The sequence below is a fragment of the Columba livia genome, chromosome 10 (genome assembly GCF_036013475.1).
Source record: "Columba livia isolate bColLiv1 breed racing homer chromosome 10, bColLiv1.pat.W.v2, whole genome shotgun sequence".
NCBI classification, from domain to species: Eukaryota; Metazoa; Chordata; class Aves; order Columbiformes; family Columbidae; genus Columba; species Columba livia.
The window spans coordinates 6,155,139-6,171,428 of record NC_088611.1 but is presented as its reverse complement, the minus strand read 5'-3'; the positions used below and the strand labels follow the sequence as shown (position 1 = coordinate 6,171,428).

The window sequence follows — 16,290 nt, the reverse complement described above, 5'->3', positions numbered from 1 at the left end:
CCTCCTGTGCTGCTGCATAGTGCTGCTGTCGAGACAGCTCCTGAGTTTTCCATCAAAAGCAGCTCCCTGATATTTAAGGCTATTATGAACTGGACCAGATTTATGCATTCCTGCATAGCAAAGCCTTGCTCAACACAGAGTGCCTATATCTTTTGACTTCTTTCCCTGTGAAAGCCATAACAGAAGATTAACAACCTATTAAGTGAAGGAACATTAACCAATCTGTACGCTATCATACTACAGGCATCTTGGCACGGTTGCAACAAGTTGTGTTTCTTTTGTTTCAGATATAGGTTTTTCTATTAAACAGATGGGCTGTTTTTGGAGAGGGGTTGGCTATTTGCCTAGGGAGGGAGGGAAGGAAAACAGCCCTGAAACAGCCCTCCTGCCCCAGGTGATGCTGGTGAGAGTTGGCCCATGTGCAGTTAAGAGAGATCCTCAGAGTATCTTCAAATTAATGAGTTATTTCAGCATTTCTTCTCCCAGCTTGTAGATTGCTCAGGGCCTTAAGATGCACAGACTTGTGTTATTAAACGGCTGTTTTTGTTGACATTTTTATTTTTAGGAAATGTTACTGAAACATTCACCATTACTGCTTAAAAGTAATGGAAAGAGGTGAGCTCCAAAATCTGGGTGATGGGGACCTCAAAGCAGGCAGCCAAGCTAGGCTGGGATGTGGTCTGGCTTCCCTACCGTGTTTACAGCCTGTGCCTTGAGCAGGGACATGAATGAATCACGGCAGTGTCCCCAGCTGGCAGGCTCCCCCTCTGCTGGCCATGCCGGCCTCTCTCTGAGGGGTTAAAAGCGGCTGTGTGCCAAAGACAGGCTGAGATCAGCAGCTCAGCCTAAACAGAACCGCGCTCAAAGAGACCTCTGAGCGCCTGGGGATGCTGCCCTTGCCCAGGGTGCCGGCCCGCAGGACGGGCAGTGATGGAGAGCTTGTCCTCTTCGGTTCACAGGGATGGGGAGGACAGGAGGCAAGCTGCCTTTCTCAAAATTTGCTTTGTAGCTTCACGAACAATCCCTCCCCTCTTCCTTCATCATTAAATGTCTGTAAAGGGTTTGTTTGCTTGCTTGGAGTGCTTGGAGCTGCATTCTCCCTTGCAGGGCCAGCTCTGGCCCCATCCCTAGAAATGAGGGTTTGAATTAAAGGTAAAATCTGTGGCATTGGCATTCTTTTTACTGCACCTAAATGCTCACGGCACAGCCCAGCAGCAGCCAATACCTGGATATGTGCATTTCTTCCTTTGCCTCCCCTGGACGTCAGGTGGGCTGCAGAGAGAAATATTCTGAAAGAGAGAGGAGCTACCCCAGAGCGAACAAAGTCACTGCACAATACGTTTCCCTGACATCTGCTGGCTGGTGGGGAGGTGCTGCAGGGATGCGAGTTGGCTGTAGCATCACTGACCCTTTCCATGCTTTCCGGCGTGGGGCTGGGCAGGCTCCATCACACCCGGCACACTCTGGTGCTGCCCAAAGTGCTGCTGGGTACGCTCCTCACTTGATTTTGGTGACACGGCTACGATAACCCATGGGACCTGGAACAAATCACCTCCAGAAAGCCACAGATCTCGACCCAGCATCCATTAACATGCCCAGCAGTAAATGAAACCCTCTTGAGCAGCAGTGTCAGGGTCACAGAAGCTCAGTTAACTTCTTCCTGCCTTCTGTCTACCCCGGGCTGAAGGGGACACATCAGAAGCAGTGCTGGCAATGTCACCTGTTGGGTGGTGACTGCGGCACTGTCCCACAGGCTTTGCCCTCACCCTGGGGGGCCCACCAGGGCTGCCCCCCTGCCTGCTCTGCACAGGAGTAACCACTCGTGTCTGAGCTGCCTAAAGCACAGCTTTTTGGGAGGCTTTTGCATTTTAGAAGCTTTGGCAAATTTTAAGTAACCCCAGCTTTGCTCTTTGCAGCAATCAGCTGAATATTTCTGCAGTATCTGTCAGAAAACCAAGTGCGTCACCAAGACATAGCTGAGATAAAAAAAAATAGAAATAATATTTTAGGTCGAAGTCATCATATTCCCTCACTGATCTTCGTGTGGCTGCTATTAGCATTAGCCTAGATACCATATTACCTCACACACCCACAGGTGTACACACATGGGCACACGTGCTAGTTGATTTTTCCAGGGCTTTGCTGATATCAAAATCCTCTCCAAACTCATTTCCTGAGTTGCAAGAAGCACCAGCTCCAACCTGCGAGAGGCCGTTGCAGGCTTGTCCTCTCCAGCCCAGGCTGGACGCTGACGCCGGAGCAGCAGGGCCACAATGGCCTCGTTGTGCAGAACACGGTGCGCTGGGCGCAACCCAGAGCACTTCACTGCAAAGACCCAAGACAGGCTTAATAGGACTCTTGCACTGTTCGCCTGCTAAGAGCCTTAACTTCTTACTGCATTATGCTGGGGTTTAAGCAAAGCAGGGTTCCCAGCAGGGCGCTAGATAGATTTCCTTTCCCATGAAAAGAGACTTATGCCTTCACGTTTGTTCCTTGTCCACAAATCTCATTTCTCCCAGGTAGAGAAGAGAGGATTTTGATGGATTATAATTAAGGAGGTTTTGTTCTGAGCAAGGAGGTGAACAGGAAGGTTAATGTAGGATGTGGCTGCATTGCCAAAGGAAGAGATACTCTAATGGCAAAAGCCTCGTGAGAGGAGAGCTGTTGGGCTCTTCTCCCCTGCCTAGCAGATGGGTATTTACAGGCACACATTGGTTGAATTTATTTTGCCTGGAGGTGGACACTGGACTTCAGCAGGTCGCCCTCTTACTGTGCAGTGGTGCTCAGCAGTGGTGAGTGACTGTAGGAGGAGAGGATTTGCACTACTGGTATTAGGAAGCTCCACTGCATCCAGGCATCGGGAAAAAGCTGCTGACAGGACCACAGAGCTCACATATATAATAAGTGTTAGTAACTGCCAATATATAATATAACCTTTCCCAGGCCTCCAGCACCATTTACTTCAGGGCCCCAAAGCACTGTACAAACAGTAATTAAAACTTCCCAGCCCCCAGCTTTGCCAGCAGTGCTGAATTCATTTTCCAGTGTGGGAAAACAAGTGTTGCATGATTAAGAGAGACAACGCAATTTCAACAGCAGACATTACTGGTGAAACATAAACTGCAGTATGAACCTTGGTCCTCCACTTCCAACAGGAAGATTTTCAAGACAAGAATGAGTGGTTGGTCTCTTCCCCATCACGTACACTACGCTTTTCCATCCCCATAACGTGCAACATAAGCCTAATGTACCAGGTACATCTATTTGGTCCCACTGGCTACAAATCCACTTGCTTTGCAGAATTAAAGTCTGCAGGGAAGTGGAGAGCCCTGGAATAAGGCAGGAGATGCCTGCAACAAGTGCCTTGTCCAGGTCCTCCTCCTGGAGGATCTCTCTGCCTTTACCCAGCACCACCAACTTCAGAGCTCCTTGTGCCACCCTGCTGACCACACGGCTGATTTCCTTCCCCAGAAACACATTACCAGAAAAATCCTTCAAGAATATAAGGGACACTGGAACATATTAGGGCTTGGCTTACCTTAAAGCTTGCCTGCACACCAGAAACACTGACCCTTTGCTCTCTGGTTTACTTAACACAGTAATGAGAGAACAAAACCAAAACGGTCTGTCCCTCTCCTGGTTCCTGCCTGCTCCAGGCTCCCCAGGAGCCCTTGGAGAAAAAGCACGCAGCATTGGATGTGGACACAGCCCTTGGGTTCAGTATGAGCTGCTCAACAACATGTGCTTCTTCAGGTGCCAGCAGACCGAAAGTAAAGAGCTTGTGGTGGGTTGCACCTGAAGACAGGGTTTTGCTGGAGCCCTTGGATAACATCTCTCCCTTCCCATGATTAACATGCTGGTTGTCAGTGCAGACCTGCTCAGTGCCCAGTCCATTCCCCTCTATCCCGCCACTGTTTTGCAGGGTGGCCAGCCAGACCCCCCTGCCTCTGAACAGCTTGATGAATGCTTCAGGGCCCTCTGGGAAGAAAAAGCTATTTAAACGCACTATTACATTTCTGCCTCAGGGAACTGGGTATACCTGTGCTCTGCTGAACCCAGATCCCTGGCCTCCAGCGGGGCTCCCCTGGGGATACTGGGCTGCCTGGAAACCCCAGAGAGGCTACAGGGCTTGGCGAGACATTGTGCAGTAGAGGGGAAGGCTCCAGACAACCAGAAATTCCAGCTTCCCCTCTGCTGCCGGGCTGTTTCCAGATGCCTGCCAGCAGCACCTGCGCTCGCTCACTCCAGGGAGCGATCTCGCAAGCTCCCAGCAGCTGGGGAAGCGCTCATGGAGCCGGCAGCACTGCAGAGAGGGTTATTTAGTTATTTGTAATGGATTTTCCATACCTGTCAATATTCTGAGCCCTGAGTCGAGAGAGCAGGACAGAGACTCTGCTGGGAGATGGGCTGGCTCGAAGGGCTTTGGTGCAGCCTGTGGTTTTGCAGTTTAGCTCTGGGGAGGGCTTGGGACTCAGTCTGTTTCTCTCATCATCCCTGCCATTTGATCCCAAGGGCAACAGGGATCCAGTATGGGCTTGCTGCACTTCACATTTGAAGGAACGGTCTTCTGTGAAGGAAAAGAGAGACCTGGAAATGCTTTCTTTGGGCTAAATTAGTTGTTGGAATTCCATGTACCCGTGAAGAAAGCAGCCCCTGGGATTCAACTTGGAGAACCTAATTCCTTCCAAAGATCTAGGAAGAACTGGGAGAGAAGTGGCAGTAAGGCAACAGGGAGCGTTCCCTGCAGACGATGTGATTTCAGATGAGTGTCTCCATGGCAGGAGTTTCCCGCTCGCCCAGCAGGCTGTGGGGAGGCCAGGCAGGGGTAGCAGAGAGGGGACCACCCCGCACCAGCAGCTTCACAATCCCCGCTCTATCATCCTTCTAGCTCTGGAAATGTCTGCTTTTCACTCCAAGCCAAAATGGTACCAAGCTACAAATACCAAAAACCTCCAGGCCAAAGCCATATTCTTTATTTATTCGTGCTTTGGTCTGAAAGGTGATGTCCCAGCTCAAGATGCAAGATCAGGGCAAATACTGTAAGAGAGCCATCTGCAATGCTCCTAGAGAGCCCCTGTTGTTGGCCACAGCTGTGCCAGCACAGCCCCACCACCAACTTCAGCTCATGTACAGCAGCAGAGCTGCTGGGCAGAAACTGGGCTGAGCTGGAGCTGGCAGAGCATGAGGTTTCTGCCTTGACGGCACCCCGTTTCTGACCTGCAAAGGCACTAGAATTGCCACAGGGGAACAGGAATATCACTCCAATAAAGCTGGTTTCAAGAGAAATGGTTTCCCAGATAGCAGCAGAAGATGGAGGAGAGCCCACCCTCACCCAGAAACATGTGGCTGAAGGCCACTTCTGCCAGGAGAGAAGGTAGCACCAGCATTTGTCTGAACTAACAGGCCATGGAGACATTGGAAGGAAAGTTTCCCTTGAAGCAAAGTGGACAAATCTCTGCCTTCACTTACCATCCATCTGTGGTAGCTCTTTCCTCCTCTTGGCACATGGTTCTCATCCCTCAGCTGACATCCCATGGTGGAAAACACTAATCACATCCTCCTCCTAAGATGAGACAACAGGAAAGAGGCTTGGCAAGGGACAAAAGACCTCATGGTAGCCCCTGCAAAGCCAACCTTGTGGCCCAGGGTCCCCCCCAACACAAGTCCACGTGGTTCTTGTTTGCTGAGCTGGGACAAAGTGGGTACCGGGGTTTTAGCAGATGTTAGATAGAAAATAACCGTGAGAAAGGAATAAACCAATTAATTGCTGACCCACTGACAGCCAACACCTCTCTCCCACCTCCCCCCACACAATAAAAACCTGTCTCTGTGGCTCAAGCAGATTTAGGGTGGCTGCAAAGAGCCTAGAGGAGAAAAAAACCCCTTTCCCACTCCAGCTAATAATATTTCCAGATAATCTGTTTGAGGCAGCACCCTCTGCGAACCAGGAAAGCCTTTAAGAGCCGTTAACACCTTTATTCAGACTTCCTCATCCTCCCCCAGACAGGCTGTGATTAATTATCCAATCCGCCCCGATCCCCCTGGGAAACCGCACTCGGTCTGGGCATTCATCTGAGGCTTTGCAGGGTCCCTCTGCGCTCCTGCTCTCGCTGTTGGCTCCAGATAAGCAGGAATGGGCTGACAGGGAATAAACTGCTTCCAGTCACGCGTTTACACTGGCAGGAATGGTGGATGTGGGAGGGAGGCTAATGCATGGCCGCGGCAATGTTCATGGCTTTTTCTTTCGTTGGTGCCCACAGGCGGCAGTGGCTGGACTGTCCATCTCCAAGAAGTACAGCTTGTTTAGTTCCCACTTGGACTTTTGCAGCCCTCCTTACAGCTTTGCCACTCTCCGACTCAGCTTGCTCTGAGGATACTTTCTGTCCTACCAGTTCCCAGTCCTACAAAAGGCACTGGAAATGGAGAAGGCTGGAGGGAAGGGGAATTACTGTCTCTTGAGCCACTGCAGTAGCTGGGACACTGTGCCCAAGAGGTGTCCCTGGGTAAGCTATTACAGACTAATGCAGCTTATAGAACTCATGTTGTACACGCACTGTCCCACCTGTGCTACCTTTATCCGTCAAACCTTGGGCTTTGTCACATCACAGGGTAACTCTCCCATCCCTAAGGCTGCACACAGCTCCTCCTGGCCATGCAACGGGAGGGCATGAGCTGCTCCAAGGTCACAGCACAGCTTCACTGATGAATTTACCAAACCCAAGAGTGGCAAATTCCCTTTGTACCAAATGCCAATCTCCATTGCATTACAGATGACACTAAATTCACATTTGTCCACAGGCAGCTCTTCTAACTGACTGCTCCTGATGCATTTCATACCTGGCAATGCCCTTGCATCTCCAAGAGCCTGCGAGCAGCCACATGTGCCTGCGTGTCAGCTGTCTCCATTGAGGGCTGTGCTGAAGAGCTGTATTCTGACAAGCTCCAGTGTGGAACAGGGCCATGTCCTGCCTCTGCCCATGGTGTGGGCACAGGCGCTTCTCCTTCTGCACGTTATTCCTCCTGCAGCCATCCCGGTGGCAATGTGCGGTGCAGATTCCGCAACGCCCAGCTCAGCTATTTCAGCAGTGACAGCAGTTTTTACATGGGTCTGGCCACTATTTGGATAGGAAATGTGAGGAAAAACCAGGTGCTGCAGGAAGTGGTTTGAGCAATTTAGTGGGTGGCATCTTCCCTCCAAGTCAGCAGCACACTGAAACTCCTTGGCAGGGACTTCAGGGTTCTGTGTCCCTGCAGGTGTTGCTATTTTAATGACATTCAGGCTTACTGCTTGTGGTCACTGAAGATCCCGCTTCTTACAAGGGCAGAGGTGTTAGCTCCAGTGTCCTGAGCAGGCTCCAATCTTCAGCAGTTATGCTCTGCTGAGCCAAGAGCTGCAGGAATTTCCACTGGACACATTATTCTTCACTCTCTTCCCTCTATGACTACTGAGCAGTTTTCCCAGGTGCCAGAAAACAGCATAACAAGGGCATGTCAAATAAAACTATAAACGTCACATCACCATACTTCCCATTGCCTTGAAAGACCTTTCCTTGTTTTTCCCCATGCTCTCTCTCCAAGGTCCAACAATGCTAGTGTCTACTTGGCCTTGCTTGTGTAATTTCTCTGCTCAACTGTTAGTTTTGGTCTCCACCAACCCACTGTGTGTTGTGCAGGTCACAACCATCCCCAGCTTTGGCTGAATTAGTGCATCACACCAGACCCAGATCACCAGCACTGTCTGCCCAACTCTCCATCACCAGCTAGGAAGGTACCAAGCACACCTTGGTCCTTGACAGGAAGATCCCAGCTGCTACCAGAAAATAAATAATTGATTATAAGACTGACATTAATGAAATATTAGACTGACTTTGGACAGACTAAAGCCATAGAAAGCATTTTAAATAACTCACTGTCCTGAAAATAAAGCATATTAGTGGGAAAGAGGTTGAGGTCCTTTCACAGTGGTTTTACTTCTGTGTAATCAGAGCTGATGCTGTAAGCTGACAGCAAAATGAGACTTCTGCTCAGGAGAGAATCCTGGCATTTCAAAATGCATTTGAAAATCAATGTTTTTCCTCATCTGTCCCCCCCCCCCCAATAATTTGCAAACATTAAAATATTTTGTTTTGGTAGTATCTTGTACAAGAAAGCGAAATCCAAAACTAAACAAGTACTGAAACAAACTGCAAAACCCAGAGACACGCTGGCAAAACCTTCAGCCAAATCACTGCCTTCTGCAAAAATTCTTCTATTTTGGCAAACCCTTGTTTTTTCAGGGGCAGACTGATCCATCAGAGACTTCTGAACCCGCAGCAAGGGAGGCTGAAGAGAGACACTGCGTGGGAGGCAATGGTTAAAATGTCGCCATTTTGTTTTTCACTTGAAAGTACTCCAAGGACCACAGGGAAGATGTTCAAGAGCAAGAATTGTGCTTTGGCTGCCTGGGAAAGTCACCGTCAGCACCTGGGCAGGGCATGAAGTTGCCCAGAAAACCCCTGCTCGTTCACAAATGCCATTGGAAGTAGGAATGTCACCTGGGCAAGTATTTTAAATTTATCTCAGCAACTGAATGCACCTATGTTCACATAGCAGATAGATTTGTGTTGGTTAAGCTAAGCTTAGCCTGAGAGGTTGTTGAGGACTTGAACTGCTGGCAGTGCTGGGGACAGCAGGAAAGGGCTGTCACTGCCAGGCAAGGGACAGTGGGTATCTTTGTAATGGAGACAGTTCTTCATAGGGCAAAAGTGTTTCTTTGGGGCTGGTGGACAGGAGCGAATGAATGATGGACAAATGGACTGAGTCTCCTAGCTCTGACCCTACGCAACTCACACACAGGTACACTGTAGAGCGAGATTGCTGTCACTGGTCCAACACAGTGATGTCTTCTCTAGGATGGTAGAACCTCTCCAGCCTCATTTGGAGGCCACATGGCCTTCTAGGTGTCCATGGACACCTGTGCAACAACAGCCTTGTGCAGAATTCATACTTGGTTCTTTTGTTGAAATCACTGCAGACATCTCAATGGGAAACTCCTCTGGGATGTGACAACACCTGTAGGACAACACCCCTGACTGCTTCTGACAGGCCAGAGGGTCCTGCTCCTCGCAAGAATGATCTAGCCAAGTAGAGTGAGGAAGCACCTATGAAAGAAACACCTTTTGTGGTTCACCTTAAAAGGTCAGTTATCTTACCTGTGTGCAACGTGCTCAGAAGCTACCACGTGTGATTAAATGGTTGGAAGTTATTAGATCACACATTGTATAATCCTCCCTGTACCTGGCAACACTGTTAGTCATGATTCATAAATTCCAGCTGTGTTATGATTCCCAAACGAATGCAGAAGGGTGAAAACTCTCTTCCATGGCTTTCACAACAGAAAACCATGAGGGAGTGACACAAGCTGAAAGCGAGACCCTCCTTCACCTGATACCCACGTCTGGGGACAGCAGTGTGAAGGTGGGGTCCTGCCTCCCTAATCTTGAGGACACAACAGGGTTCCCTGCACCTCCCTCCACCAAGACTCTGAGAGATGCATGAGCCACCACTTGTGCTGGGAGGTGGCTGGGGACAGAACGGTGACAAATGGGGGGTGAGGGCGGGCAGCCTAGGAGGAGGCACATAGGAAAGAGACTTTATCAAGCGGTAAGGGAGAGAGAAAGGGCAGAGGAGACCCAAGGTCTATCCTCTCTATTGCCACAGCAGCTGGCTCTGGGCTAAGGATGAATCACAAGAAGAGAGCTTGATAAGAGAGATCTTGATTTGCAAAGTGGATGCAGTTACAACCTTACAACCTTAGGGTCAGTTGTAGTGGCTGCATTAAATGGAATCAACTCCTGCCACACCGTGTGCTGATGAGGGGCTGTTTCTGCTCCTCTGCTTTCTTTGAAATGTTCTCACTGCAGTTCTTCAGGCTGAGAGAAAATCCAGCTGAGCTGCTGAGGACAAGCAGGAGCAGTATCTGCCTCCCTGAGCATTGAAATGGGAGCACAGAATTGGGCTGGAAAAAGAAGAGGTGAACTAATCCAAGGAAGATAAATCCTCCGAAGACTATTATTAATAAATGCAAAGACAAAAATGATGGCTCAGGAAGATCCCGAGCACAAACTTGCAAACTCATGCAGCTGAGCAGCACACATGCAGAAGGAGACTACCTAAAGGAGCTCCTGTGTCATCCTCAAAAAGCATCTGCTCTGGCCACTTTCCAAGAGCAGGACTAGAGCTGGACCCTTGCTCTGATCCCAAGTGGTTCTGACCTTAGATAAAATAAACAGCTGCTTGTGGATGTGGTGGGTCTCTGAAGAGTGCTACAGCCACACTAAGTTCTACTGACAAGTGAGAACCATTGGCTTTGCCCCAAGCAACATTCCTGGGTCTTCCACAGGAAGAACATGAAACTCGGAGAAAAGGAGCAGCCACCACTTCCCAAAGCTTGCCCGCTGATGACCCATGCACCCCTCAGGCAAGATCCAATAGTGACCCCAAAAGAGAAGCACCAGTAAAGCTGTGGAAATGATGGTCCCATGCCCATCCATCCTCACGTCATTAAAATTTTTATTCTGAGATGCACCAGCATCACCAAGTCCACAGGTATAAAACCCCATTAAATATTTCATCTTTATCAACTACTTTTGGTAAGTGCCTGTTGAGGAATTCATGGGAACGTTTTCTCTTTGACACAGAGATACTTTCAATTATAAAAGATGGCTAAAAATAAAAGGAAATTACACTGTTCAGACATCTCTGGAGGTGGAGACAGGATGGGGAACCATCAAGCAGAGCCAGGGAAGAGATTTTGTTAGACGAAAAGAAAGGCTACTTATTTTTACTGACAGAAAATGTCAGGAGGAAGCTGGACTTGAATATCTGGAATCTGTCACTCACCTTCTCTATTAATAAGCTGGCCTCAACTGTTTAGGGTTTGAGCCAGAGTACCAGAGTTGAGTCATGACAGTCTCTTTCTCTGACTGTGGAGGGCTGGATCACTCTCCTGAACAGCTCAGTTGTACACACAGGGTTTTTAATGCACCTTTTTTTTTTTTTTTTAAACACAGAAGCCCAGCCTATGACACTAAGAAGACTCTTGGGGATTTATTTTTTTCAATACAAGAGCCTTAGGCTGATGGCCTGGGCACTCAGTAAGCCTATAGAATGTCCTAATGGTGATATTACATTTACGTTCTGTAGCAAAAATGACCTGGCTGAGAGCAGGACTTTGACCATCACTCCTTTTTGGACCAGCCCTTCGACATTCCTCTGACAGCCACAAAAGGTTGCTTAGCTTCTCCTGCAGACCAACACCAGAGGAACACGGCTGAGCTGCAGTAACCATCTCTCTGCACATTTTTAGCCCTTTGGAACATTTCCAAGCTTACATCTCTTTTAGTGAGTAAGACTACTCACATTACCAGGGGTAATACCTTGGGCTCAGAGAGTGCTCTTCCCCAGACTCCCATGCTAACGCAGCTGGGTGCAATCACTCCCTGACACTCCTCTCTCAAGATGAGTGCCCAGGAAGCCCACCCTGCTAATTTCTAGGTGATATGAGCTAGTTTCCCATGTTCTTCATAAAATTTAAGTCTTACAGGGTGTTTTGCAAGGCCACAGCAATGCTGCACCATTGCTTGATGGACAGCCAGCCTGCCTGTCATTCTGCTCTACTCAAAGTCAATTTTCAGTTCTTAGGATTTCTTAAATTGTGCTCAGTCCGCCGAGGCCATGGTGAAGCTTGGGACAGCATATTTGCCAGACACCATTAGGCCAGTTGGTTGGGAAACATGGAAGTAAACATCGTGTCTGGAGGAGTCCAACCTTTCCCAAGCGCTGAGCCTAAAATGAGTTCCCACCAGGTCTTGGAGCTGCATCATGTTTCAAGCACTGATGTACTCCTTTGCTGATGCTTGTTTATCAACAGTGACATAAAAGGGAAAATGTTAAAATAAAACACTCACATCTGTTATAATCTCAGGGACATGGGAGGACCACAGAAGATAAATGCAAGTCCTGTGATGATGCTCTTCTTCAAAAGCTCCAGTATTGCTGTGATCATGGCAGTGTAACTGTCCGAAAAACACAGAGAAGATGTCATGGAAGAGTATCGACTTCGGTGCAGCAAGGAATGCACTGAAACACCAAAGAAAGGTTTAATTACAAAGGGAATCATAACTGATGGGGGTAATTGTGTGTGCCTGTGCTGTCTGACTGCTGATGCTTGCTCTGCCCCTGACATGCACAGCACAGACTTTGGGGCTCTGAGTTAACACCTAAATCTCCGGTTCCATGTGAGATGCAAATTCTGTAACAATTCATTTGCAAGCGCTCTGAAGGCTGCAAGTCTGCTGTCTGGACTGATAATGTGGGCTTGCTTCTAATGGAACCCTGTAAAATTTGCCTCCAGAAAACCAGTTGACTCATTCCACTTCCAAAGGACAATATATTCTCTTTACAGATGCCTTTTTTTTTTTTTTTCAAGCCACATCCTCCAGCAGCTCCACAATTTACACAGTGGAGGCTCTTTGCTGAGGACAATGTCAGGTTTGAAACAACATCAGTGCACTCATATCTGAACCTGTTCAGCTTTTCTAAATTAAAAATAAAAAAGAGACCTATAGTTTTGGGCTTTTTAATAGCAGGCTTGTCTGCTGAGAGCAATGAGACTTATGCCACATCTGAGAACATAGCCAGACCCATTTGAAGAAACACAGAATTGAGCAGCGGTCACTTTTCTGGGCAAGTGTTCAGTGGACAGACTGCCCTGCCCATGGCCATGAAGAACATCAGCATATGGAGAGGCTCCTGATGTAAAGAGCCAGGGATGTGTCCATTTGCTTAATGAGAGCTGAAATCAGCTCAAGCTGATGCAACTTGGCTTTAGAGCATGTACTAAGTGGCCTTAAATGAGCTACTGCTTTCCAAGCAAACCAGATACAAATTTGCCAGAGCCCAAACAAAATACAGACAATACCCCCAAAATCCATGTCCACAGGAAATTTCAGACATACATTTGCATCACCTCTTAATTAAAATGATTCATGCTCAGCACAAGCTTCTATCCTTACTAAAAATCAGTGTTACTAATAAAAATAAAGGCAAGACATCAGACTGATAGCAGATGAGTCCCCCAGACTGTGGATGTCACTGCTGAGTGTCACTGAGCCATTGATCCAGTGTATATGACAGTAAGGGGTGTCAGTACAGAGTACAGAGTCCTCACCAATTTCTATCACTTGGGCTGTGCTGGGAAGAAAACCTTGCTCTGCCACCCTCCACAACACTGAACTGCAACCTAATTTAAGTTCTTAACTGAACATATATGTAACATACTGACTGCTTCTGATCTGCTCTTCAGTGTCACTTCAGTAAAAAGTATGTCTTGCACTTTATACACGTGACAATGAAAAGGGAAGAGATGGAAAATGTGACACTGAAGCTGTAGAAGATCCATGGCTGTTTGTTACCTCTGTTTCTTCTCCACTGCAAATTAAAGACATAGGAAGAATATTAAAGTTACTGCAAAAGGGCACAATATCATTCTGTAGACAGGAGCTAAGAAGCCTCTAGACCTTTCTTCTCCTCCATAGTATCTGTTTTTATCCATGCCTTTATCAAAGCACTCTGATCTAATTGGATTGGGCCATATTCTCTGAGCCACATGCACTAATTTTAAATTATCAGAGGCTTAATTAGACACACTCTTCCTGCATTTTTAGCAGCCATTTTAAGTTTAAAAATATTGTGTGTATTCAGAGTTTTGGAGAACGTTCCTATGTTAACCCAAGAGGAAAGGCATCTTCAGCACAGTCCATCTTCTGCAAAACTACAACTAAACACTGAAAGGTCCAGCCAGTCCCTGGTATGAAATCTTTTGTTAGCAGATGTGTTGAGCCCTGGGCATTTAAGGTGTCACTGCTCACCCGTTGGCCCTGTAGAGTCAGAGTAAATAGCCTGGCACTTTTGCTGCTTTTCAGTTTCCCTTGGGAAAACAGCAGATAAGCAGAGCTCGCCTTCTAAACAGCTGGACTTGATAATCTATAAGCAGGAAAAAAACGTTCTCTGCTAGCCAGCAGCCTTCACCTGGCCACTGCCACATTTCTAATGGAATGCAGAGGGAGACTGAAGAATGGATAGGCATCTACCCATTGCACACAAACAGCTTTTTACCAGGACTATTTCCTGCACATGAGGTTTGCTTATGAGTGCTCCCTTCCCTTGTGAGTGGCAACGTAAGTGCAGTATAATGTTACCCTGGGAGGTAAAATAAAATAGGAACCGTAATGAAGCTGGATAGCAAGGGAGAGATGTTCTGGAAGGGCTGCGCTGTGACTGAGCTCATGGTCAACAGTGACCTTCAAGAGAAGAAGAGGGAAGAATTCAGACCTCCTGTGAGGAGGGGATTATTTCCCATTACTCTTTTTGTTCCCCAAAACTTACCCTCTTTCTGCCAGATCTGAAGAATAACACTTCAAACAAATGTGCTTCATCTGTAGTCTTGCCTGGCAAGTCACAAAATGATGGGCATAAAGCACAATTAGGAAGTAATCACACAAAAAAGCCTCTGCCACAGAAATGACCCAGCATGGCACAAGATCGCTTGGGGAGCTCTGCACATCCTAAGTGTGGCTTTCTTGGGTGCAATCAGCTGGCAAAGCTGCAGCTATTTGTTACATGCATGCACAATTTAACTCTGGCACAGCCAGTAGCAGTTTGTGGGGTTACTCTGGTAATGACTCCCTAGATGTCCTGCAGCTCCTGGACCATATGACAGATTCATCACATGCCAGCTAAGGAACTCCAGCTCCCCAAGGCCTTGGAAAAAGCAGGTCTAGAAAGGCTGCAGTAAGATTGAACAGCAGGTTGTTTCATTCAATGCTGAACCAAGCAGAGCATACAGGGTTCCTGGTCAGCGATGGTGCTCTGAGGCAAGGGCAGCCTGGGCCTTCAGGGATGTCCACCCCAGTGTCTCCTCAGCAGAGGAAGCCCAGCTCAGCTGCCAGAGATGAGCCCAGGGTGACTGCAGGAGGGTCAGTGTCTTCAGGCTGGAGTCAGCGATCAGGAGCCCAGCACTTAATTCTGTTTCACTCCTTGGTCTGGAGGAGCAGAGGGCCCCAGGTTGCTGCTCGCTGGGCGAGCAAAGGCTGGAGTTAAAACCTTGGTCTGAGAGGGGAAAAAAGTCTTTGTTCCATGAACCAGTCTCTAAAGAGCATCCCTTAGAACAACGCAGCCAGTAAGATGAAATTACCATTCATGCTTATTAGAGATGTTCAATGAATTAGGAATTCAATTAAGAAAATGTTCCATTGCAGGAAGCTCAAAAATTAAGATTATCATTATTGCAGAGGAAGGAAACATTTTTAATGTATTAATTTTTTAAAACAACATCACCAGAGACAATGCACTTATTTTTGCATCATCCAGGCCAGGAAGGACACCAGTTTTCCTCAGTGATGGGAAGGGTGGCAAGCAGGTTACAGAGAAGAAGACGATATAAAGGAGGTTTCCTGTGGGATGCAGAGCTCTGGAAGAGGCCAGGGCTGGAAAATGGGCCCCAAACTGTTGTCTGCAAGACACAACAGCACCAGATGCCTGGATTTGACCTTTAGTCTTCACCTGTAAATAGCTCTATATCTTTTCACATCAAGAGCCTGACCTAGATGGAGGCAATGCCAATGGCCACTGTTGACCCAAATAGGGCTGTGAACCCAAAGAAAAAGGTGTTTCTGAGAACCTCCTTCATATCCCCACACCAGGGCAGGTATTTATTGCCTACACATCTTTTTGTGGTATATTTGCATCGTGTCAACACCTGACCCAGGGAGTATGTGTGGGGGCCCCTGCTGCTGCCTCTGTACTCATGAAGTAAAGCAACGATTCAGTTCAAAGCAAAAGGTGATCCCAAGCATCTCTCCAAAATCAGTCTGGATGGAGCAGGTGGGTGTTGTGCCCCCCCCTTTTTTTCCCCCCAAAGGAACAGATATCACATGGGAAAAAAACAGGAATAGAATAAATTGCAGGGGAAGGAGAGGAGGATGAAGTTGCTTACAGGTCTTTCATGTTTCTTGTTCTCTCTCTAAACCTTGTGCACACCACTGTTTTAATTAATAACTCTGTCACCCCTTCTAGAGTTCAAACAAAGGAGCACAAGGAGAATGTATTCCAGGCATGCAGGTACCTGGGGAAATGAAGTGATTGATTTAGTGTTTCGAGGTCTCATTCTAAGGCTCTAGCTCTTATTCAAAAGTTGTTCTCTGCTAAGAATTATCTGAACTGCTGCCTCAGGAGGTCACTTTGAAGCTG

General features: G+C 47.7%; 1 protein-coding gene across 22 annotated transcripts in view; it reads right to left on the bottom strand.

Moving 5' to 3' along the window:
• DUSP7 (dual specificity phosphatase 7) overlaps positions 1 to 16,290 on the bottom strand; it is a 330,623-nt gene that overhangs the window by 36,630 nt on the left and 277,703 nt on the right. For 9 of the 22 annotated variants that reach the window (XR_010475028.1, XR_010475029.1, XR_010475030.1 and 6 more), the window contains 3 exons: positions 11,949 to 12,120; positions 5,470 to 5,563; positions 4,348 to 4,567 (listed from right to left, as the gene is read on the bottom strand). The exons of 1 other annotated variant lie outside the window; for it this stretch is intronic. The gene's annotated coding sequence lies outside the window, so the exon portion shown is untranslated. The remainder of the gene's footprint in view (positions 1 to 4,347; positions 4,568 to 5,469; positions 5,564 to 11,948; positions 12,121 to 16,290) is intronic. 12 more of the 22 variants (XR_010475040.1, XR_010475039.1, XR_010475037.1 and 9 more) reach the window with 3 other exon arrangements.